Genomic DNA, 26,189 nt, shown 5'->3' with positions numbered 1-26,189 from the left:
CAGATTGGCATAGTGTGCTGTGAGGTTTCTTTTTGCTAAAAAAAACTGACTTCCTGAATATGCAGTATGTCAATGGGAAAGAAAGCTGTGATGGATTATTAGTGCTTAATTAATCGAGCTTCAATAATAAATCAGACTTCATGAATAGAGCTTAGAAAAATTCTCAGAGAACAATACAAAGGTCAACTGGCTTCACAATTGAGTTATGTATGTTTGTAAGAATTAAATGAAACAATGCCATACTGCAGATAGAGATAACCATATCTATGTGCCATGGAATATGTTGGAGCGATATAGAAAAATGGGTAAAATAATAAATAAATGGACATCTGAATTTCTCTAAATGAAATAATTCAAAATGTACAGTATGTATGCATAGTGTTTCTTTGTCATGTTATGTGATATGCCTGTAAATATACTGCACAGGTACATGCTCACCTATTACAATTCTCTTTTTTTTCCAAAAGTGTCATAGCGTGTACAATAGATGTTGAAGCAAAGTTTTCGGAGGCAATGACTCTGAAACGGGAAATATTACTTAGAGAAACTACCGAAGCTAATTATAGCCAGCCACATATAAGCATGCTGTCTGCAGAATTCATGAAATACTATAGATATAATAGCTCCAGAGTTAAATTCCCATACACATATGTACTGTAAATAACAGTTAATTGAATTGAATAAAAAGAAAACGGTGATTACATTTTCATTGTCAGGCTGTCAGTTTGTGGAAACTATTATCAGCTGGATGAGAAGTAAAAGAAATGGAAGAAAAGTCATAAGCAATTGCTAACAAAAAAAGGTCGTCATGGCAAATATATAGCAAAACGACCTTGAAATGTTAGGCTAAAAACAGCTATTATAGCTATAGAAAAGTGCTTGAGCACAATGTTTCTTTGGTTATGGGTTGGTTCCAACAATGTAATACTATGTTCATAGGCAAACCACTCAGCCAGCAGCTATTAAACAGTTTCAGATCAGTGAAAGCAGAACACGACTAATATATAGTCATGATAAATAAAGTGAATTAAAGTGAGCCAGTCACCATTTTACAAATGTCCAATACCTACCAAGTTAAAGTGTGCTATGGTGTTCATTAAACATCCCTCTGTAATAATGTTTGTGGGGTAAACACAACCGGCTATATTTTCTAATGGGGACCTGAAGCAGCCCACAATACCACCCTTTCCCTCCACCCCATATCAGCGAGGAGAGTGCTTTTCAAAGGTTCCCCACACTTGTGACATTTTTTAAACTGCAAGGGTCACATAAAGTCATAAAAGTGGGATCTCAACTTTGTAGGATGATGATAATAACTATTGTAGCTCTAACAGATTATTCACATAAATGGAGATTGTAGTATCAAAAAGTAGTCAACCTTGAAAAATGTCCAAGAGAAAGGTAATAATTATAATGATAGCACCTCAAATGACTGCAGTGCTAAGTGACATTACGTACTTCTACTACAAAGTACTTGATATTTAGCATTTTCAGATCTTCTAGATAGGATATTGCTGTAGTTTAGGAATGCTGCATTTATAGCTGCAAACTATAGGGGCTGAAAACTTTAATGTGTTGTTATAAATCTTTGCATGTTCTAAAATAATCTTCAGTACATAATTTTTTTATACTAAATGGTCACTAAGTTTTCAAAAAACCTGCACTTATGTTATAGGCAATGTGATAACTAGCAAAAGTGTAAATCCCTATATTTACTTAAAATGACATTTCTGTACTGAAAAATCACTACAAAGTTCTAGCCATTAAGGGGTTCCCTTCCTCCTAACTTGCTGTCTATTGCCTGTTGTCATGTGATGCGCATCTCTAGTAATAGATAGACCAAGATGGAGAAGAGGAAGTGCAGGAGCGAATTGACTTGTACTGCTCATAGAAGTTTATGGAGAAGAGAAGGAGGTGAGTGGCAGTAGGAGGGGAAGCAGAACTGGTGAATGATTTACAACTTCTGAAATCATATCTACACAGCTCAGCATTTCTTTAATGCCCTACATGCTGAAGAGATTGATATGTGTGTATTACAGACAGCTAGCAGATTCTGCAGTCTTCTGTGCATAGTGTATAGAATACAGCATAGCAACCAGATTCCCCCCCTCAGTTCAGAGAGAACTGAGAATTAATGATACAGTCTGCATAGAGAAAAACTGGTGAAAAATGTAGAACTTGAGTCTTAATAGCCAGAAATAGTGTTATTCCTCATGTACACACAGCAATGTATTCTGAAAAGTGAAGTTCAGTTTAAAGGGAAACTATCACATCCCCCACTAACTATGTTATTGTGCTGTTAGGTGAGGTGACATGGAGTCAGGTGATATATTTCTCATACTCATACACTCCCACAATCCAGCAGTGTCATCCTTTGAATCAGTGTGACACGGAAATATGACTTTATTCAGAGTCCTGTGTGCTTGCTCTCTCATAGACTTCTATAGGAGATGGCGTACACAGGACTCTGAAAAGACTCTGATTTTCATGCCAGGAGTCAACTTTAGAGTGGGACACTGCTGGCTCATGGGTGTAGGTGAGCATAAATAATATATCACTTGGCTCCCTGTTACATACCCTAACAGCATGATAACTTAGTTTATGGTGCTGTGTGAAATTTGTATTACTTTCCCACTATTCCAAATGAGATCTTTGGTGTGTCATATGCCTGATATTTGCTAGAACAAAGCAGCAGAAGGACCTTATTTGTCCCATCTTCAGCTAGCAAGCAGACACAGTGATTACATTAGTGCTTCTGTTGCTTTTTTCTAGCGAATGGTGGGGGTCTCAGCACACAGATCCCCACTCATCAAAACTTTTAACATGCCCCTATGACAGGTCAGAAGTTTTTGGAAAGTAATTGTTACATTTTAAGTGTCCACCAAAGTTTTGTATCATCAGCAAAAATAAACACTATAGTTTCAATCCCATCCGCAAAGTCATTAAAAGTACAGGTGCAGTAAACATTGTCTCTGCTTTGGACAATGATTACTTGTTAGAAAAGTCCCTTGACAATAATTTGACCACAAAGTGTTGTGCTGTTGGGACCCTAGAGCGTTTGGCTAAATGCTTTGTAGAGAGCTGGTAGAAAGTGTTCAATTTCCTTCCAGCAGGGAATTAAGTATTGTACAGTGACCAATCGGTTCTATGTGTAATGCAGGATAAGACCGATCCTCCAGAGCAAAATAAACTCTTTGTAACAGATATTCTCCTTGGTCAAGAGTTGCTGATTCTAAATCTACAACCTCTGTAATAAAGTATATGAAAAGGATTTTTCTAACTACACATTCCCTTTAAGTCTGCTATGTTCAGCAGCAGTGAAAAATGTTGATGGTAACTTTTAAATATTCCTGTAATTTGCATACATGCTACAATAAAGGATCTTCTCAGTCACTGAAGTGAAGGTTGCATGATTACAGAAGGAACTTGACTGTTTAAATCTGTCTAATAAGTAAACTATTAGTAATAGTGTCCCCCTATATCAGCCCCAGTAGAAATAGTATTAGTACTGAGGCCACTGTGGACGGTCACTATTACTACTGAAGCTACTGTGGAGGTTAGCATTACTACTGAGGCCATTGTAGGGGTCTGCATTACTACTGAGACCACTCAAGCTGACTCATGGTATGTTTACACGTGGCGGAAATATTGAGGAATATCCACCGCAGAAATTTCCACTTCAAATTCCGCATCATTTCTGCATCCAAATAACAATCAAAATCTGTATTGTTTGTGCAGCTGATTTCATACTATTGGGCACTCCCCCTCACCTCCTCCAAAGGCTTCCCACTGTCAGCGCTCCCTGCCTTCTGGTTTCCAGTGGCCTGTTTAGGTGTGGCACTGCTAGTCAGGTGATGTTGGTCAGGTCAGGCCACTAAGGGCCACTGGGAATCATATGTAGTGATAAGCCCCACCTTTTGACCACACCCCTCTGTCCTGCTTTGACCCCTGGAAACTCTGGTCACCTTACCATACACAATATACAAAATATTGCAATATTTCAGTATTCTGACAGGCATTCTATTAAGGCCTGCTATAGGCAGTACTTAATAGGCAAACATCCACTGAAACCCTGTAGGCCTTCACAAAAAGACCTTAACAGGTCACTATGACAAATGAACTGTCACTCACGATCTCATCACAGGCAAGTCATTCAGGTGACAGAGGGAGCTCCCTCCCTCTGTCGGGATATTTAAATAATGCTGTCAGAAATAGCAGTGGCATCTAAATGGTTAACAGAGTTGCTTGTGAGTGCAACTGCTGTGCCTGAGTGTCAAAGACAGCTGACACCTCCCACTTAGGGCTTCTTCAGATGGGTGTGATTTAGTCCTGTTATGCGGCCGATCTGCCCTATCTTTCTTACACATAGTTGATACTATGTGCCAGAAAGATAGGGCAGGATCTCTCTTCCTGCTGTTTTTTGCAAACTTGCACACTGAATAGCCCAAAAAATAAAACTAAAAAATTGTTCATGCGCAACTGTACACCGTAGTGGCGAGCATAGCTGCACATACGCCCATGTGTTTTTGCCCTAATGGGGGCTCAGCCCCATAGAAACACAATGCATATCTGATGGTCACCGCCAAGGTGTTAATTCTAATTGACTTGAAAGATGTTTTTCCATCATAACAGCCCTCTCCATATGTCCTATAAGGGTATATCATGAAGATGGATTCCCCAGTCAGTACAACCTATACTAGGATTGTTTCACACAAAAGTCTTTTGTGGCAGAGTTTGATGCAGTTTTTTGAGCCAAAACCAGAAGTGAATTCAAAGGAAGCAGATATCTAACGAGAGGACTTAGAATTCTACTTCCTGTTGGATCCACATATGGCTTTGGCTAAAAGAAATAGATTTAAAAACTGAATAAAAAAACTTATCCAGAGCAGAGAAATGCTGAAAGGAGCAACTGCTGCTCTGGAAACACCCATAGCTTCTCTTGGTGATATCATTTAGTCACAAGAGAGCATAGCTGAAAGACATTGCGACCAGTGCATAGGTTCATAGGTAGATGCTATCTCTGACATATGTATTATCATATTTTTCCTCTGTCTTCTTGTTAATAGATTACAGGGACTTTGTGTTGTGTCACAGAAATAACAGACTTGTTGCTACACTGTAGAAAACATACTGCAATACACGTAGCACTGGACTCTATATAGTATCTGATTTTCCATTTTCATCTGAAGTTATCCAATAAGGTTGCTAGAAAAAATTGTAATTTTTGAGGATTTTGCAGTTCCACCTGTTATAAAAATAAAACATAAATTAAAGAACATCCCATCAGTTTGCAAGTTAGCCCACAAATCCCTAATAAGACCTGTAATGCTGTAAGACAGAATGGCAAGCTTAATTCAAAGTTTGGGTATAAAAGTAATGCCAGACTAATAATTATAAGATTGTGCACTGCTATGAACTGAATTAGACTTGACAGTTCCCTTACTAGTATGTAACTTTTGTTTCTTCTTCCGATTATTGTGGAGCAAGCTTCTAAAGGTAATTGACTGATTTAGGCTGGCAGAGTCAGTATTCATACCTTTGTTTCCTCAGATGCTGCAAAATCTCATAGCGATTTTCTGCAGGAACTGAGACTCACAGCTATGTCACAGCGTTTTTCCCCATGCTTCTGCATTTCTTGCATTATAAATATTGTTTAATCCTGTTATATGACAGCTTCAATTTTAGCAGATGGAAGTTTGCACAATTATAAAAGTTGGCAGGAATTTGTATATCCTGTTCCTAGAGTCTGAGACATAAGCAGAGGTTGTCTGTGTGACAGTCTATTAAATATGTAAGTGTTATGTCACTCTTATCCAAACTCGCGTGTAGCAACTAGCAATTATCATTATTAATACATGAATATGTTGGATTATGACTTCAATAAACTCTCAACTTCTAAACACTTTGGTGATCTGTCACTTTTAAATGGATATATTATATAAATTTAATGACAATAGGAAATCAAATGAACTCTACGATGTACATCTGCTGTTGTGACATGATGAGATACATTGTTATATTGCATCTTTTGGTTCCAAAATAAGTATTAAGATGTGTTTGTGTGTATATTAGTGTTAAGCAAACCAAAATAGTTGAACCCTGTATCAGGTCAAACTTTGCTATAAGTTTGGTTCATCACAAACCTGAACCTCAGTAGGCCGGCTGCACACGACCAGGTTGGATTCTGCATGCAGGAGCTCACAGTGGAATCCGACCCTGTGCTAGTCTGCCATCCGCGCTTACCTGTTATTTTGCCACCTCTTCTATACTGCGGATTATCCACGCGGCTCGCCGTCGGACATGCACAGTACAGATTGTTTCCGTAATCCCCTGCTTTTCTCACGTCACCGCCTCACGACCTTTCCACAATGTCAATTGCAAAAGGGCTGTGGGTTGGAAGCCGTCCGCACAGAATTAGCTTAAAAATAGAGCATGCTGCGATTTTTCCTCCATGAGCGGAAAATCATAATTGATTTCCGCTCGTGTGTAGGAAAAATTGATTTCCATCCGTGTGCTATGGAAGATATTTGCTGCAAAACCTGGAGGCAAGCGCCCGCTCCGGATTCCGCAATGCAAATCCGGTCGTGTGAGCCTGCCTTAGCTTGTCTCTGCCAACCATGCTAAACTTCTTCTTTTTCCTTCTTCTTCATTTTGCTTCATTAAAAAAGAAGGAGGACGAATAATAAGAAAGAAGAAGGAAAAATTAGTAAGAAAAAAAGGAAAATGTAGAGGAAAAATGTATTCTTTTTTTTCTTCTCTTTCCTTTTTCCACATCTTTACCTCCTCTTTCTTCTACTTCTCCTTCTTGACTCTTCATCATCTTCTTCATTCTGCTTCTTCTTCATTTGTCTTCTTCGTCCTTCTTCATTGTCCTTCTTCTTTGTCCTTGCTCTTCATCTTTCTTCTTCATCCTTTTTCTTCTTCGTCCTTCATCTTCTTCTTTGTCCTTCTTTGTCCTCCCTCTTCCTTCTTTTTCGGCTTACTATTTTCTTCATTGACTTTGCTTAAAAGGCTCAAAAGTACTTACATCCACTCCTAGGTGACCTAAAAGTGTTATACATAGTTTTATGTCTCTTAAACAGTGTTATACACAAGTTTTAGGAGTATTGGTGAATAGCTTGGTTCGAACTAATTCGGACCGAACCAATTTTTTTGCCCAAATTCAGTCTCCCCAGGCTCCATGGCATTGCGGCCTCAGTGTATATGCATCGGGCCCTTTGCAGTTCAGGCATTTTTACAGCGCTGGCAGGCACAAGTAAAATGCCTACAGCCATGTACATGGGCCCTAAAATAGGAAATATAGAATAATGCAACTTTACTCCATTGAAGCAGAAATAGAGAATATGCAAAAAAATATGATTTTATATTGTTTTTTTTTTTTTAAATATTCCCTAAATAACACATAAAAGGAAAAGAAAAAATGACATATGGGAAAGACTGATACAAAAGAAAAGTCATAGCTGCCAACGCTGCCATAGCTGCCGTCTACTAAAGAAAAAAAGAAACCTCTCCAGTACATCTAGTCATTAACTGGAGAAGTTAATTGGTAAGAAAATAGTTTTTAAAAAGTTTGTAGTAATGTACAGCAGTTTCAGTATAGAAGAGACGCTGCGCAGCTATGCCAGCTAATTGGGTAAACCAATTATTGCAGTATTCATTGTGAGTGCTAGAACATAAATAGCTCCTATTTATTATGTTCTCTGCATATTTATATTCCATGATTCACGTAATTACTATAGTTGCCCATGTACAATAGCACAATAATTTCAGCATAAACAGAAATTATGCTGCTAAATATGACCTTGTATAATGTTAATAGATGGAAATATATAATGATGACCTCCTCTCAGAACTTCTGCATATCATAATTAAGTCTAAAATATTAGTATTGGGTCACTGAAAAATCTATTTGTAGCAAATATACTGTATAATTCAATGCCCTTCTCAAGGGGAAGCCGTAAGTTTAACTAATAATTATAGCTATGTACAATCAGCAAATATATGTAATACAGATCTTATATCCTCAAATCATCAATATTTTTTTAAGGGTTATGTGTAGAGATGAGCGAGCACCAAAATGCTCGGGTGCTCGTTACTCGAGTCGAACTTCCTGCGATGCTCGAGGGTTCGTTTCGAGTAACGAACCCCGTTGAAGTCAATGGGCGACCCGAGCATTTTTGTATGGGACCTATGCTCCGCTAAGGTTTTCATTTGTGAAAATCTGGGAAATTCAAGAAAGTGATGGGAACGACACAGAAATGGATAGGGCAGGCGAGGGGCTACATGTTGGGCTGCATCTCAAGTTCCCAGGTCCCACTATTAAGCCACAATAGCGGCAAGAGTGTCCCCCCCCCCCAACAATTTTTACTTCTGAAAAACCCTCATTAGCAAGGCATACCTTAGCTAAGCACCACACTACCTCCAACAAAGCACAATCACTGCCTGCATGACACTCCGCTGCCACTTCTCCTGGGTTACATGCTGCCCAACCGCCCCACACGACCCAGCGTCTGCTGCACACACAAAAGTGTCACTGCGCTCCCTTCAGCTGCCCCCATGCCACACGCTCACTTCATAGCCACACCACCCTCATGTCAACTTATAATTGCCTCTGTGATGAGGAGGAACCGGAGGCACACACTGCAGAGGGTTGGCAGGCACAGTGCAGCAAGAAAAAATTATGCGCAAGGCTGGGTATTAATGAGCGACTACTACCTCCAGCAGACACGCAGTAAACTGAAGACGGTCACAGGCAGTCAAAATATAGTATTTTTTTCCAATTTTTGGGAAAAAGCCCACTGCCTATATAGCCTGTATATGCATTTCCCTGTTGGAGGATGACTGTGGTTATTGAAAGCACAGTGCAGCCAGAAAAAATTATGCGCAAGGCTGCAGTAACACCTAGAAGGGTATTAATGAGTGACTACTACCCCCAGCAGACACGCAGTAAACTGAACACGGTCACAGGCAGCCCAAAGATTTTTTTTTCCAATTTTTTTGAAAAAGCCCACTGCCTATATAGCCAGTATATCTCTTTCCCTGTACCACTGTCCCTGCCTCGAGAGTACTGCCCCTATACTCAGTAAAATGACTGCAGACTGAGGACGCTATGGTCTGCACGCCCGATATACAAAAAAAAAAAAATTTGCAAAACTGCTAAAAGCAGCCTCAACAGTACTGCACATGGTCAGATGTGGCCCAAGAAGGACCGTTGGGGTTCTTGAAGACGAAGATAACAGCCTAATACTCTCCCTATAGCAGCTGCAGCAGGACGGCACTTTCCCTAATGTCTCTCAGCGTGCATCTGTGGCGAGCCGCGGCCGGCCCCAGTTTCTATACTCGGGTGTCACCTGATCTCCCCAGCCATTTACTGCAGGGGGGTGGGATAGGGCTGGAACTTCACAGGAGGAAGTTGTAATGCCTTCCCTGTGTTTCTATTGGCCAGAGAACGGGGCAAAATTTTCTGGGAAGAAAATGGAAGTGACTCAAACACCGCGTGGTGCTCGTCTCGAGTAACGAGCATCTCGAGTACCCTAATACTCGAACGAGCATCAAGCTTGGACGAGTACGCTCGCTCATCTCTAGTTATGTGTCGGCCGGGTTGGATCCGTCAGCGAGAATTCTTGCCGCGGGACCCAACCCAAGCACCTGCAGAAAGCAGCGCGTACTCACCCGCGCCCCGCAGCTCCGGATCTTTCATGCGCCGTTTGCCAGGCAGCTGGCGCATGCGCAGACCGGAAACGGCGGTGGGAGAGTGACATGAACATGTTGCGGTTTGTTTGCCGCACGTGATTTCGCGTGGACAAACCACAGCCGTCTGCCTAGGATTGCGTTTGCTAACACAATCCTATGGCAGCTTCCAAGGGTGGAAATTCCGTGGGATTTCCACCCGTCTGCAGGCGGCCTTAGTCATGTTGCAAATTATACAATAGATGGAGTGACACATTTTATTATGGCTTTATCTTTATTTTCATTTGGGTTTCTCTAACCACCCACGCAGCCATTCACATTAACCCCTTGAGTGGCGGGTTTCTTACCACCTTGTCATACACACCAGGGCCGTTTTTTTAAATGGTCTAATCATTTAATTTCAACTAATTTTGCAGTCGCATTCCAAGAGCCTTAACTTTTCCATTTTTCCATTGACTCAGCCATGTGAGTGCTTGTTTTTTGCAGGACACGTACTTTTTGATGGCATCATTTTTGGGTATATATAATGTATTGCATAACAAGTTTATACAGTTTTTTTATGTTTGTGCTATTGATGTTGTGAGGGATTAGCGTTTAGGATCGGTAGCAACCTGGGCATAAGCAGTCAGAGACAGTGACACTTGCGATAAAGTCTTTAGTCCAGGCTTTGCCTGGGTTTATTTCCAAGCAAACAAAGCAAAATACAGGCCTTCACATCAGCAAACATAACGTAAATCCTGCTCGTCTGAGCACTTACTATACATGGAGCGTCCCTGTCTACACACTGGTAACACAAATGGCTCCTGCACACAGCCAGCCAGGCTCTCAGACCTGCAGAGGTCTCAGCTCTCTCCCAGGCCCTGTAGGTCCAGGCTTTATATGGCCTGGTACCAGCCCCACCTGGTACGTGGGAGTGACCATCCCACCCTTCGCTTTGGTCACTCCAGGAAAAGCTGGCCCGGATTATGCGGCTTGGAGCCACTTACTTACTACACCGTGTCAGTAACTTAATGTTACTGACACCATACTGCCGGCTTCCTCCACCGAGCCCAGGATGCTCGGTGGCACGTATCTGCCCAAGCGCTCCCCAAGGCCTCATAGAAGAGCATCCTAGGCGACACATACCTGCCCTCCAGCACCTTGCCGGTTACCGTCTCACAATGTACATTTAAAACTTTTTTTTTCTTAAAGATTTGCTTTTGTGTTGCCACATTCCAAGAGCCGCATACATTTTTTTTTTGCACTGCCAGAGGTCTTGAAGGCCTTGTTTTTTGCGGGATTTTTTGGAACATGTAAAATTTTGATTGCTTTTTAAATCCATTTTTTCTAGGGGCAAGTTTAACAAAATCTGTAATTCTGGCATGTTTTTATTTTTATGTTTCATTGCATTCTCTGATCAGTATAAATAATATATTAAAGTAATTCTACAGGCCGGTACGATTATGCCAATACCAAATTGTAATGTTTTTTTTTTCTTTTTCACGACTTTTTCACACTTTAAAGAAACAAAAAAAGTAATAAAAGTTTAAATCACTCCCCTTTTGCCATATCCATAATAAAAAAATCTAAATCATAAAAGAAAAATACATAATTGGTATCACCGTGGCCGTAAGTGTCCGATTTATCAAAGTAATGCATTATTTACCCCGCACGGTGAGCGTAGTCCGAAAAAAAAATAAAGAACGCCACAAATGCGCTTTTTCAGTCACCCTGTCTCCCAGAAAGAATGCAATAGAAAGCTATCAAAAAACTGTATGGATTCTGAATTAGTACTAACGTAAACTACAGGACATCCCGCAAAAAATGAGCCCTTGCTCAAGTATGTCGACGGAAAAATAAAAAAGTTATTGTGCGCAGAAGATGCAGCAGAAAATAATTATTAAAAAATTAAATGTCTTTGAAAAAAATACAAGTACTGCAGCAAAAAAAACTACACACATTTGGTATCATAATAATCGTACTGACCCATAGAATAAAGTTATCATGTCATTTTTGTTGCAGTTTGTGTACCATAGAAACAAAACGCACTTGAAAGATGGCGGAATGTCCTTTTTGTTTTTCATTTTACTCCACATAGAATTTTGTAAAAGTTTTTCAGTACATTATATGGTACTTTAAATAACACCATTGAAAAATACAACTTGTCCCGCAAAAAACAAGCCCTCATACAGCTACGTAGATGGATAAATAAAGGAGTTATGATTTGGTTTTTTTTAATAATTTTTAAAAAACATTTTTCACTTTTTTTGTCCCTTTAGGGGACTTCTACAGAGACCCATCAGGTCCCCCTAATCACGCTCCGGGGGTCCGATGGTGACAGCCCTTTACATGCTGCAGTCACATAGACTGCAGCATTTAAAGAGTTAACACAGCAGAGATCGGAGGTTTTCTCTGATCTCTGCTGTAAGAGCTGGTGCCTGGCTGTCCTCTGACAGTTCTCCCTGCCACAGAGACCATCGGCTTGTTTCTGACAAGCCGATGGTCTCTATGGCAACCTGTAAACAAACTAGTGAAGGAGTTTGAATTCGGAAGCAAAATCTTCCTGCTTCTGTTTTTCAAAGTCCTGCACTGGTTCTCTGCGGGAGTGTGCAGGCAAAGCAGCTTGTGGCATTGTGCTCTGCAGCTCCCATAGTGATACATAGCCCGGAAATCTTCCAGGCTATATCGCTATGGGCAGTGGAGCTCGTCCCGGAAAATTTCCGGGCGTGACACTCAAGGGGTTAAAGGAAATAAATCACCAGGATTTTGCTGCCATTTCTAATTCCAGGAATGGCTCACTTACTAAATTCAGCGCAGCAGTTTTCATGACATCAGCTTTCTCAGGATACACTTTGAAGTTGTGGCATTCATGAACAGTGAGCTAATCTTGCCCTCCTACCGCTAATTGACAGCTGTCTCCCTGTACGGTGCAGCTGGAGAAAGCTGTCAATGGCGACTGGGCCATTTTGAATTGCAACTCATGTATATCGACGATTACAGGTTTCCATTACAGCATGTGATTTCTGACTTTATGAAAACTACTGCACAGAAATTAGTAAACAATCGATGGAATCAGGGTCCTTGTCACTAGCTTGTGCTGCCCCCCAATATAAAGATAGTGATGGGTTCCCATGCATACAGTTTGATTTACCTAAGAAAAGTAAGGCTACTTTCACACACATTGTAAAATTTCTACTTTGAGTCTACACTAAAATTCCACACCAAAATCCACAATGAAATCTGCACATGATTTTGGTGCAAACTTAACGACTAGAGATGAGCGAACGTACTCGTCCAAGCTTGATACTCGGGCGAATATTAGCGTGTTCGGGATGCTCGGTACTCGTAACGAGTACCACGCGATGTTCTGGTTACTTTCAGTTTCCTCTCTGAGACGTTAGCGCGCTTTTCTGGCCAATTGAAAGACAGGGAAGGCATTACAACTTCCCCCTGTGACGTTCAAGCCCTATACCACCCCCCTGCTGTGAGTGGCTGGGGAGATCTGATGTCACCCGAGTATAAAAATCGGCCCCTCCCGCGGCTCGGCTCAGATGCCTTGTGAGTTAGCTGAGGGAAAGTGCTATCGTGCTGGAGCTGCTGTAGAGAGAGCGTTAGGAGTTAGTGTAGGCTTCAAGAACCCCAACGGTCCTTCTCAGGGCCACATCTAATAGTGTGCAGTACTGTGTTAGCACTGTATTTTTTTTTTTTTTTCAAAATTGGATCTGCAGAGCATTGCGTCCTGCAATAGAGACAGAAGTGGTGGTTAGGCAGGGAGAGTGTTAGCAGTGAGTGTAGGCTTCAAGAACCCCAACGGTCCTTTCTAGGGCCACATCTATCCGTGTGCAGTACTGTCCAGGCTGCTGTTAGCAGTGTTGCATATTTTTTTTTTTTTCTCAAAACCGGCTGTGCAGACCATTGCACCCGGCATTAATACTACAGGGATAGAATTGTGTAGGCAGGGCCAGAAGACATACATTATTCATTGAATAGACGCAGTGTGGCTTTTCCTTTGAAAAACAAGGGAAAAAATTCTATTTCGCCTGCCTCTGACAGTCCTCAGGGCTCTGGGTACGTGTGTGCTGCGTGCAGAACGTTAAAAAAAATCAGACGCAGCCAGCTACGTTTTACTGCAGGCTTGCGCCAATTTTTTTCCTGCATGGGAAATCCCTGATCTGCTGTAGCGAATAACTTTGCATCACTGCAGTTCTCTGACACATTTGCAGGGCCACAACACAGTTATTAAACTTAGTAGTATTCATTGAATACACGCAGTGTGGCTTGTCCTTTGAAAAACAAGGGAAAAAATTATATTTTGGCTGCAGGCTTGCGACAATTTTTTTCCTGCATGGGAAATCCCTGATCTGCTGTAGCGAATAACTTTGCATCACTGCAGTTCTCTGACACATTTGCAGGGCCACAACACAGTTATTAAACTTAGTAGTATTCATTGAATACACGCAGTGTGGCTTGTCCTTTGAAAAACAAGGGAAAAAATTATATTTTGGCTGCAGGCTTGCGACAATTTTTTTCCTGCATGGGAAATCCCTGATCTGCTGTAGCGAATAACTTTGCATCACTGCAGTTCTCTGACACATTTGCAGGGCCACAACACAGTTATTAAACTTAGTAGTATTCATTGAATACACGCAGTGTGGCTTGTCCTTTGAAAAACAAGGGAAAAAATTCTATTTTGGCTGCAGGCTTGCGCCAATTTCTTTCCTGGCTTGGAAATCACTGGTAATACAGCATGCTGAGGGGTAGGGGTAGGCCTAGAGGACGTGGACACGGCCGAGGACGCGTAGGCCCAAGTGAGGGTGTGGGCACAGGCCGAGCTCCTGATCCAGGTGTGTCGCAGCCGACTGCTGCGCGATTAGGAGAGAGGCACTTTTCTGGCGTCCCCACATTCATCGCCCAATTAATGGGTCCACGCGGGAGACCTTTATTAGAAAATGAGCAGTGTGAGCAGGTCCTGTCGTGGATGGCAGAAAGTGCTTCGAGCAAGCTATCATCCACCGAGAGTTCTGCGCCGTCCAGTGCTGCAAATCCGAATCCTCTGTCTGCTGCTCCTCCTTCCTCCCAGCCTCCTCACTCCACTACAATGACACATGCTCAGAAGCGGGAAGACTCCCAGGAACTGATCTCGGGCCCCTGCCCAGATTGGGCAGCAATGGTTTCTCTCCCACCAGAGGAGTTTATCGTGACCGATGCCCAACCTTTGGAAAGTTCCCGGGGTCTGGGGGATGAGGCTGGGGAATTACGGCAACTGTCTCAAGAGCTTTCAGAGGGTGAGGAGGACGATGACGATGAGACACAGTTGTCTATCAGTGAGGTAGTAGTAAGGGCAGTAAGTCCGAGGGAGGAGCGCACAGAAGATTCGGAGGAAGAGCAGCTGGACGATGAGGTGACTGACCCCACCTGGTTTGCTAAGCCTACTGAGGACAGGTCTTCAGAGGGGGAGGCAAGTGCAGCAGCAGGGCAGGTTGGAAGAGGCAGTGGGGTGGCCAGGGGTAGAGGCAGGGCCAGACCGAATAATCCACCAACTGTTTCCCAAAGCGCCCCCTCGCGCCATGCCACCCTGCAGAGGCCCAGGTGCTCAAAGGTCTGGCAGTTTTTCACTGAGAGTGCAGACGACCGACGAACTGTGGTGTGCAAGGTTTGTCGCGCCAAGATCAGCCGGGGAGCCACCACCACCAGCCTCACCACCACCAGCATGCGCAGGCATATGATGGCCAAGCACCCCACAAGGTGGGACGAAGGCTGTTCACTGCCTCCGGTTTGCACCACTGACTCTCCCCCTGTGCCCCAACCTGCCACTGAGATCCAACCCCCCTCTCAGGACACAGGCACGACCGTCTCCCGGCCTGCACTCACACACTCACCTCCGCTGTCCTCGGCCCCATCCAGCAATGTCTCTCAGCGCAGTGTCCAGCCGTTGCTAGCGCAACTGTTTGAGCGCAAGCGCAAGTACGCAGCCACGCACCCGCACGCTCAAGCGTTAAACGTGCATATAGCCAAATTGATCAGCCTGGAGATGCTGCCGTATAGGCTTGTGGAAACGGAGGCTTTCAAAAACATGATGGCGGCGGTGGCCCCGCGCTACTCGGTTCCCAGTCGCCACTACTTTTCCCGATGTGCCGTCCAAGCCCTGCACGACCACGTCTCCCGCAACATTGTACGCGCCCTCACCAACGCGGTTACTGCCAAGGTCCACTGAACAACGAACACGTAGACAAGCACAGGCGGGCAGGGCCACTATATCTCCCTGACGGCACATTGGGTGAATTTAGTGGAGGCTGGGACCGAGTCAGAGCCTGGGACCGCTCATGTCCTACCCACCCCTAGAATTGCGGGCCCTAGCTCGGTGGTGGTATCTGCGGCGGTGTATGCTTCCTCCACTAAACCACCCTCCTCCTCCTCCTACGCAACCTCTGTCTCGCAATCAAGATATGTCAGCAGCAGCAAGTCGCCACCAGTCGGTGTCGCGCAGGGTGGCAGCACAGCGGTGGGCAAGCGCCAGCAGGCCGTGCTGAAACTACTCAGCTTAGGAGAGAAGAGGCACACGGCCCACGAACTGCTGCAGGGTCTGACAGAGCAGACCAACTGCTGGCTTTCACCGCTGAGCCTCCAACCGGGCATGGTCGTGTGTGACAACGGCCGTAACCTGGTGGCGGCTCTGCAGCTCGGCAGCCTCATGCACGTGCCATGCCTGGCCCACGTCTTTAATTTGGTGGTTCAGCGGTTTCTGAAAAGCCACCCATGCTGTCGGTCCACACAGACTTCACAATAGGGAGTTGTACCTGACTGTGTCTACTTATAAAAAACCCCAGTCTGACAGGGGCATGCAGTGTGGGCCGAAGCCCACCTGCATTTAATCGGACGTTAGCTTTGCTGTCCAGGGCACTGCAATGGGATATATTTATGTACCGCCGGTGGCTTCCTGGGACCCACCTATGCTGTCGGTCCACACGGAGTTGTAACTGCATGTGTCTACTTATAAAGAACCCCAGTCTGACTGGGGCATGCAGTGTGGGCCGAAGCCCACCTGCATTAAACCTGACGTTACCTCAGCTGTGCTGGGCACTGCAATGGGATTTGTTTATGTACCGCCGGTGGGTTCCAGGGAGCCACCCATGCTGTGGGTGCACACGGAATTCCCATTGCGGAGTTGTACCTGCCTGTGACTATTTATAAAAAAACCCGGTCTGACTGGGGCATGCAGTGTGGGTCGAAGCCCACCTGTATTTAATCTGACGTTAGCTCTACTATCCGGGGCACTGCATTGGGACAAACTACAGGAGCAATACAGCGCTAATGAGACGTGCACAGCTACGCTAGCATTGGAGTCCGCTGTAGGCCCGCGATTGCTGAGGGTTTGTGCAGAGGCCTATGTCCTGGGTGCAGTGAAAGTCCGCTTCCTGCCTAGGATTGCTGAAGCTGGGGGCCGAGGCCTATGTCGTGGCCGCGGTGCAAGTCTGCCATGTTTGGCCGGTCAGATCAATTTTTGGTTCATGTCTTGGGTTTCCTAGGACCCACCTATGCTGTTGGTGCAAACTTAGCTCCCATCGCGGTGTTTGACCTGTCTGGCACAAAGACACTGACTGACTTGGGTAGGGGGCAGAGCGCAGACGGCTTTCCCCTTGCAGTGTGGATTGAGCTATGCGACACCTTGACAGAATAAATAGTGTGTGGCACATGGGTTCCCCATTGCTATGCCCACGTGTGCAGGTCCTGATGGAGGTGGCACAGGATTGGATTTCTCATTGCTTCTGTACAGCATTGTGGGCTATCGCCCCGCCCCTTTTAAAGAGGGTCGCTGCCTAGCCGTGCCAACCCTCTGCAGTGTGTGCCTGCGGTTCCTCCTCATGGCAGACGCACTTATAAATAGACATGAGGGTGGTGTGGCTATGAGGCCAGCGTGTGGCATGAGGGCAGCTGAAGGCTGCGCAGGGACACTTTGGTGTGCGCTGTGGACACTGGGTCGTGCGGGGGGGGGGGGAATGGGCAGCATGTAACCCAGGAGAAGTGACAGCGGAGTGTCATGCAGGCAGTGATTGTGCTTTGTTGGAGGTAGTGTGGTGCTTAACTAAGGTATGCCTTGCTAATGAGGGTTTTTCAGAAGTAAAAATTGTTAGGAGGGGGGGCCCACTCTTGCCGCTATTGTGGCTTAATAGTGGGACCTGGGAACCTGAAATGCAGCCCAACATGTAGCCCCTCGCCTGCCATAGTACGAAGGCCATAGTATGAATAGCAGATCTCTCAAAAGCAGCTGGTGTGTTAAATGCAACGAATTCAGTCAGCACTTAAGCCATGGCTGCAGCTATATAATGCGTGCAAAAACATGCGCTAACAGCATTTATACACATTTAGGCCTCGTTCAGACGAGCGTGTTTTCGCGCGCACATACGCGTACACAAAACTGGGTGCCTATTTAAAACCATGCAGTTCCTATGAAGTGTTCACATGGGCGTGTTTTTACTGCATGCGAACCCGCGCAGCAATGAAGAAAGGACATGCGTGGCAGTTTGGTCCGTACTGTGCTGCTCTTAACATTGGCTCCTATGGGACACGCTGCACGCAAGTCCGCTCGTGTGAACAACCCAATAGACAGCAATGTAAATTTTTTTTTTTATGCTAAAGCTAAATGCTTTTGTGTCTTTCCCTTTGCATAAAGCACTCCATGTTGTGTTCCGGATGTGTTTGGTTGTAAACACCAATAAACGATGTGCAGCCTGTTATATAAAGGAAGAAACTTAGTAATCAAAAGTTCGCTAGGGCGCCAAAGAAATCGTGTGTCTCACAACTATCAATACTTAAAATACTGGCGCCGTGTATATTGGCTGGGATGCTGATACAGCTCAAGGTATGAAGCGCATCTACATGCGCTCCATGCAGCCAACATCACATTTGCTAACACGCATATGTAAAGCACGGACCTACGTTCACGCGCATTTTTGCATGCATGTACGCGCGGATTTGCACATACGCATACGCTCGTCTGAACGCACCCTTAATATTAGAATAAAATTGCATTACTGTTAGATTTACTAACCACATAAAAGTGTAAGGTACTTATCGTAAATTGTATTTAAAATATGTGAACCCATCTGCCATGTTAATCGACCTTTATTTAGATGGGAACCTATGCTGGCTGACAGACTTATCTGTCTCTTGGCTTAAAGGGGTTTCCAGGCAAAATGCTATTGATGACGTATTTTCAGGTAGAACACAAAAAAGGGGATAAAAGCAGGCAAAAAAAAAGAGAGGCATAGTTTCCTATTTTCGGAGGGTGTTGTATACTCACCTACTCCGCAGCGTCTGAGTCCCTCGCGCTGGCCTCCGGTGCTCACAACATATCAAAGTCATGTAAGTAGCACGAGGGGTTAAATTATCCACAGCACGTCTCCATAAAAAGCATAGTTCTTGTTTATTTAATCCATTCTTTGAATTTTTCTACCGCAACGTTTTGACTGCTTGCCACAGTCTTTATCAAGCAAGGCCTCCAGTGCTGTGGTATGTAGTTTAGTTAGGGCTTATTTTTGGGGAAGGGCTTATATTTCAATCACCCCATACCCCACAAAAAATCAGTGTAGGGCTTATTTTCTGGGAAACTCAGTATATGGAGGACTGCACATATGCTAGTACTGATTAACAACCACTCAAACACCTTCCTTATACTGAGGGAGCAGTTGCATAGCACTATACTTGCACACAAATAAAGCATATCCAAAGTGTCAGGGTGCCTTCACACTTGCAAACGCGATATTGCTGCATTTTTTAAGGCAATTGTCAATGGTACTTTCGAATGCTAAAAACGCATCGCACAAAAATTGCAAAGCACAAACTTGCGATGTTTGTGCAATGCATTTTTAAAATTTTTTTAAACCAATTGAAATCAATGGGGAAAAAACGGAAATATTTTAATTTCATTTTTCTGTTCCAAAAACAGAACAGAGAAATGAAATTGTGACTGAAAGCCCAAACTCAGGTGCGAATGTACCCTGACAGGTTCCCTTTAATTATTTTCAAATTATAACCGGGGACTCGTTTCCTTTGCAAACTTAAAAGTAGAAATAGTGATAAAGAAAAATATAGTTCTACCTCTTAGCCAATCAAAGCCAGCACTCGTTTAATGGCTGTGATTGGTTCATCTAGCGCTGGTTCTTATTGGCTAATCGTCAGCAATCAAAGGCAGCGCTTCCAGGAGGCGGGGATTTTTCAATCTCCAGCCAGAAGAGATTAAAAATAACAGTGCGGGGGATCGGGAATAAGCTGCAGCGGAGCCCTGCTCAGCGCTTCTAAGGTGATGTATTCTTTTTTTTTACTTTTTCCTGCATTAGAGCTTAGGTTACGGCTTTGACAGTAGGATTTCCTACTGTCAAAGTTGCATCACACCACACCACACGAAAACTGCGTTTTCGTGTGATGTGATGCAATGGAAAGGAAGGCTCCATAGGGAAACATGGGCTACTAAACGTCACAGGTTGCGTGCATATCGCAAAACCCACAAGGTTTTTGTCTTGCAATATCGCATGCTACGAAACATCCGTAATCTGAAGAAACCAATAGAAAAGCATGGGCTTCATATACATGCAATTTGTAGCATCGTGAGAAAATTGCATGACTTTGTCGGCCGTGTGGAGGCCTAAAGTAGATACTGAGTAAATGTGATGTTCTGTACCTTTAAAAAAGGTAAAAAAAACCAAAACAAATAAAATTATAGGCATGCAGTGCAATGGTAACTCCGACGTTCCAGGAGCATAAAAAGCAACGAAGTGTAACAAATGTAAAGACTTGTAAAATGTCATGTTTTACTTTGTGAATTAACTAGCAAACTTGAAGTTCTTCACTGGTAAATATCCCAGTGCATCCTTCAGTGTTTGTGGAGTCGGTCTTATATGTCTTCATTATGTGATTAATGTGAATTATACGAACATGTATAATGGTAATATTGTGAAAATAAAGATTGTATTTTACATTACAATAAAAGTGATTTTTATCAGATCTCTTATAATATACTGGAATTATATATATCGTTTCTGAAAATGTGAATTGTGGAGGGAATGCCTTCAACACAATCTCAATTGTTTGCAACAATATTTAAAAGGTATCTAACTTTTCAGATGACTTTTCAGAATAAGCTTCCATATGTGTATAGATGACGGCTAACATGATTTCTGACCATTATATGACTTGTATATTGTATTTTTCCCACTTTTACTCTGCAGGGTGTATTTGTGATTCTTAATTCTCTCAGGACTGTAGGAACTTGATGTTATGTATTCTATACACTGTGCGCAGAGAGCTACAGATCCTGTCCTCTAACTGTCTGTAACACACATAGAGAGATATAGCATCATCATGAAGTGTTGCATGGTACTATTGAGAAGTATACTCCTCTATGTTCTCTATTCAATCCAATGAGCAGGAAGACTCATCCCCTCCTGCACATCCTGTCTGATCTCCTTGTATCCCCTATCAATCATTTGACAACAGGCAGTGGATAGCAAGCTAAAAGGAAGAGAGACCCCTAGTGGTCAGCACTTTAGAGTGATTTTTCAGCACAAACATGTAATTTTAGGTTAATAAAGAGATTTTTTGCTGGTTATTACACTGGCTATCATATAAGCTTAAGTCATTAGTGACCATTTAAACAGAAGTTATATTCCAAATAGAAAACACCCAATATAATATAACAGCTTCTTCTTTCGATATAATTTTCAGCCACTTCACAAAACAAAATATCAGCCATTCAAATATCCTGAGAAATTGTATCTGAGCTTTTTCCAGATGAACCAATGGTAAATTTTCCTTCATATGCAGTGATGTGATACTCGTGTATTGTTGCATACATGGGCAGACTTTTGGGGGTAGAGATGAAATAGCCCTGTAACTAGTTCTGAGACCAGACTGTGAATGTAGCACCTCCTATTGCCTCTCTCCCAGCAGGAAATGCAAGCACAAATCCAGTCACCAAGCAGCAGCTGAATTACATCAGGCCAATTAGCTGCATATAACCAAATCCTTCTCAACGAATGATGCTTTATTTGCGCATGTATCAGAGTATTGTGCAGCCTCCATAGACTCCTATTGGGAACTTTTGTGTGCAAATGTGCAGAAAAGTACAGCATGCTGCATTTTTTTGCACAACCAAAATGTGTGCGCAAAATACGGAAGTGTGAACGAACGTATTGAAATCATTGGGTTCTAATTTCTGTGTACTGCACAATCAAATACGCCTGTGTGAAGGAGTCCTAAGAGTGCGTTCACACGCGCAGGTTTGGTTCAGGTTTTTTGATGCGGTTTTTGAAGCCAAAAATAGATGTAGATAAAAAAAAAGGGAAAGAATAAATGGTGGGTACTACTTCTCCTCTCTTTTGGATCTACTCTTGGTTTTGGCCAAAAAAGGGCGTTAAAAAACCTTAACAAAAAATGCACATAGGAACGCACCCTGAGGACGGCTTCAGATGAGCATATGCGCAATTATGCTCGCCTCAGCACAATGTATTTGCACAGTGAATGAGATTGATTTGCGCATATAACTGTTCATTGTTGCGCGCACAGAGCCAGTTTATATACGCCGAATGCCCCCGCCCTGATTGAAAAGGCTATTTAACCCAGTAAGGCTTTTGTGCAGCATATTGCATATGTTCTAGCATATTGGGGCCATTTAGTTTGTAAATATATAGAACAATAGAGCAGGTCTTACTTTTTTGCATACATGCAAAAAAAAGGAAATGAGAACGAAGCCATTGACATCATAGCGGGAGCAAAAATGTCTGCACTTGCATCAGTCTGAAGCCACCCTTAAGGCAGCATTTGCACACATTTTTGCATACGTGAAATTTGTTTTCAATGGGTTCATCCACACTTTCGATTTAGCAAAAAAACTGAGTGCCATTCTCTATTTTTGTGTGCATTTGCGCGCCTAATGCACCATAGGAGACTATAGTGGCGCACAAATGACCACCTGATCAATGCAAAATTGTACAATGGACTGCGCAATTCTGCAGGGAAATCCATATCACCAGGGACTAATTTGACTGCACAGCCTTTTCATTCGTGGCACGGTTATATCCCACGCTTTTGTGAATGGTCCCCGGCAGCGCAGGAAAGACTAGTAAAATGCTCTAAAACGTGCATGAAAGTGCAACGCAAAAAGTCACACTATCGCAAGCATTTTTGCGCATATGCCCATATTAAGCCACCCTAAGACTGAGGCTCCCTGTACATGGCCAAGCGTGATATCAGGTCATAAAACGTGGCCCAATATCGCACTTCTGTGATGTACCAGAGGATGCAATGCATTTTTCTATAAAAAAAAAAACACCTCCCATCGCTTCGGTGAGGTTGCGATCCTCTGGTGTGTCTCTCAGCCGCGTTGCAGGAAACCTCGCCTCGCACAAGAGACAGTCACAAAAACATAAATGCTTCCATCTTGGAAACTACCGGCACTATATACTGTCACTCAATGGTGGCCGTTTAGTTTTTTCTTTTCAGATTTATGGATGTTGCTTGTTATGCAATCCATTTGCCGCATCCTACTAAATAAGTGGTCATTGTGTAATGAGGATGTCGTTGCATTCCCAAAATGTGAAGAACTCTTCAACAAGATGGAAACTGACAGCTAGAATGAATTTACTGTAACTGATGAAATAATGTTTGGCATAAGTGCCTTAGAATTAATTTCATAAAGAAATCAAGGTGATGCTAATCATAACTATGCAGAGTCCTTGACATTGTTAAAGCTAAGAAATTAGTTCAATCACAGTCAGTCATCTAGAATAAAGAACAAAGACAACAGTATTTTCATCTTAACCTAAATAAAAGCTCATGACATTGAACAAACTTTCAAAGCAACACAGATCACACAAATAGACTTCAAGAAGTACTAAAATTGGATTTAAAACACAAAAATGTTATAGTTAACCCTTTTATGATTCAACGTGTTTTGGACCGACATGCTTACATGTTCTGAGCAAAATTTCCCCTTGAAATGCAGTATTTTATAATACCTAGCTACGAAGCTAAACATCAGTTTATACATAAACCTTAGGGCTTTGACAGATGAATGTATGTGTAAATACACTCGCTGCAACGGAGGGTTGTACGCTGGGTCACACCCTTCCCCTTGCTTTTTTAAACCTGCCATAACACACAGAAAGATAGATTTTGCGGGCAAAAGTTTCACTGAATTTTGTTCCTGTTTTTTAGTTTCATCAAAGGTAAAGTGCTGAAATAAAGATTTTTTTATAAATTTATAGTTTATTTTTTAAATTAGTAGATTTACACTAATTTAAAGTTCAGGAATGAGATCATCAAGAAAATATAGCAACAGTTTAGGTTGGCATCGGCGGTGGGTTGTTTTTTTGTTTTTATATACATATTTTTGTTTTTTTCTGTAATATTTAAAACAAAAATTTTTGTAAGTATTTTTTTAACACCTATGTAACCATTACGTCATATAAGACCTCTGGGGAGTCATGCACATTGTCTTTTTTTTTAATTTGACAGTAGTCTCTGGCAGAGCTGATCTGGGTTTGCTAAGAGCCTGCTCCTCTGCCATGGCAGGAAACACACAGCGATCATGTGATCGCTGGGTCGAAAAAAGGGAAGCAACACTTCCACTTTCTCTATTCACTACATAGCTCTCATTGGGCACTATGTAGCCCACAAAACAGAAAGTAGAAGTAGTTAAAAATCACTTATGCTCTCATCTCCACGTCCTTGTTTGTGACTAACAGCCGGGCACCCGAACTGCTCCTGCTACAGGGCTTTAGTCCCACACTATACTTTTACTGTTGGCTTGGATTAAAGCCCAGGACCAAGCACCATAAATTTATGGTGCATGGTCCTTATTAAGTTAAAAACAACAGAACCTGTGATGGGTATTTTAATTTCTGACCCTACAAAATAACTTCATATTCACACATGTGACCATGTGCTCAGCTAAAACCCCACTTTTCAGGCCCATGAATAAAGGATTCTGCTAGATACAGTAGGTAACAAAAGTCTACCATGGCAATTTTTTTAAATGCCTGAATGTCTTTTTACTTCACACTGTTTTATTATTGAATTCAATTTAATACTATTGCGCACATAGCCCCTGGGGGGTTCCCCAATTATATGACTTAACTCTATGTCTATACAAGTAGATTTGTAGTTCTGCATCACAAAAACAAAACTGTGGGCATTAGAAAGATATAGCAAGAAAAAAAGAAAATTGGACCTAAAATTGTGTTAAAAAGTGGGCATTATAATGTAAGCTGTGGCTTATAACTCAATACCGTGGCTTCTATCCAGAAAGAGATTATCAGTAAATAAATAGAAATCTATGTAATTTTGTCTAAGATGTAATCCAAAAACTGTATTTGCTTATTATTCAGACTGATCACAATAAAAGCTATAATTACCTTTTCCACTTAGAGGACATTTCAGGAGTAACCTGTTTTATAAAATTACAGTAAACACATCATGATTTACTATGTAATCAGATACTTGCACAATCACTTTGTTTTAACTTCCCTGAACTTTGGGGTGTTTTTTCTTGACTTGCAAATGCTTGAAACAGGAAGTTTTTTTGGCATTATAATTAGAGATGAGCGAGCACCCAAATGCTGGGGTCCATGTTATTCGAGTCGAGCTTTTCGTAAAATTCGAGAGCTCTAATCGAGTAACGAACCCCATTGACTACAATGGCAGACTCGAGCATTTTTTAATTGTGGGACGCTGGGTCCTGTGCTTTTTTTTTTCTTGGTTTCTCTCTCTCTCTCCCCCTCTCCCCTTCCTGCCAGACAAAAAATTTGCCAATGATGCACGCTGCGTTGCGGCGCAGAGGGGCCAAAACAGGTACGTCATAGCAGAGAGGAGCCAAAAGCTGGGGCGGGGTCAAACACGATTTGATGCTCATTCGAGTAATGAGCACCATCGAGTACGCTAATACTCGAACGAGCATCAAGCTTGGCAGAGTATGTTCGCGCAACTCTAATTATAATGTTAGTGCCTATCTTTAGTAGAAGTTTATTTTCTATGGCTGTCTACTACCAAGATAGTTTCCTGAGCTACAGACAACAATAGAGTAAATGGTTGGTTTTGTTGCAGTTGACTGGCTGGGTATACATGGGCAACTAACTAGTTCTTCAGATAGTGCTGGGACATCCAACTAGGAGAGAGGTAGAAAGAGAAACCTCATTTAGTGTCCAGACTATGATCTGTTAACATGTCTTTTTCCAGAGATCATTCACAGGTAAAGTAAAACCCTATAGTTTGATTTTGCTGAAACGCAAAGTTTTTGTACAAAATGTTTTTCAGAATAGGGGCAACATTTTTGTTCTGAATAATAAATGATGAGAAACAGCGAGTCTCCTCACCTGTAGGTACATAGAAAGCAAATATCCAGAAAGGAAGGATGAAAAGGCATCACTCCTTGGTATTCAGAATGTAAAGCAGTACTTTATTTCATATAAAAAAATTGCAGGTGCCAGGCCAGGACATGACACACAAAAAAGAGCCTCGTACAGTGC

General features: G+C 42.6%; 1 protein-coding gene across 1 annotated transcript in view; it reads left to right on the top strand.

The window, feature by feature from the left end:
• The window catches only part of GRID2 (glutamate ionotropic receptor delta type subunit 2), a 1,221,843-nt gene that overhangs the window by 1,061,900 nt on the left and 133,754 nt on the right, over positions 1 to 26,189 (top strand). The window lies entirely within an intron of this gene.

The sequence above is a fragment of the Eleutherodactylus coqui genome, chromosome 7 (assembly GCF_035609145.1).
Source record: "Eleutherodactylus coqui strain aEleCoq1 chromosome 7, aEleCoq1.hap1, whole genome shotgun sequence".
Lineage (NCBI taxonomy): Eukaryota > Metazoa > Chordata > Amphibia > Anura > Eleutherodactylidae > Eleutherodactylus > Eleutherodactylus coqui.
This window is presented reverse-complemented; position numbering and strand designations above follow the sequence as displayed.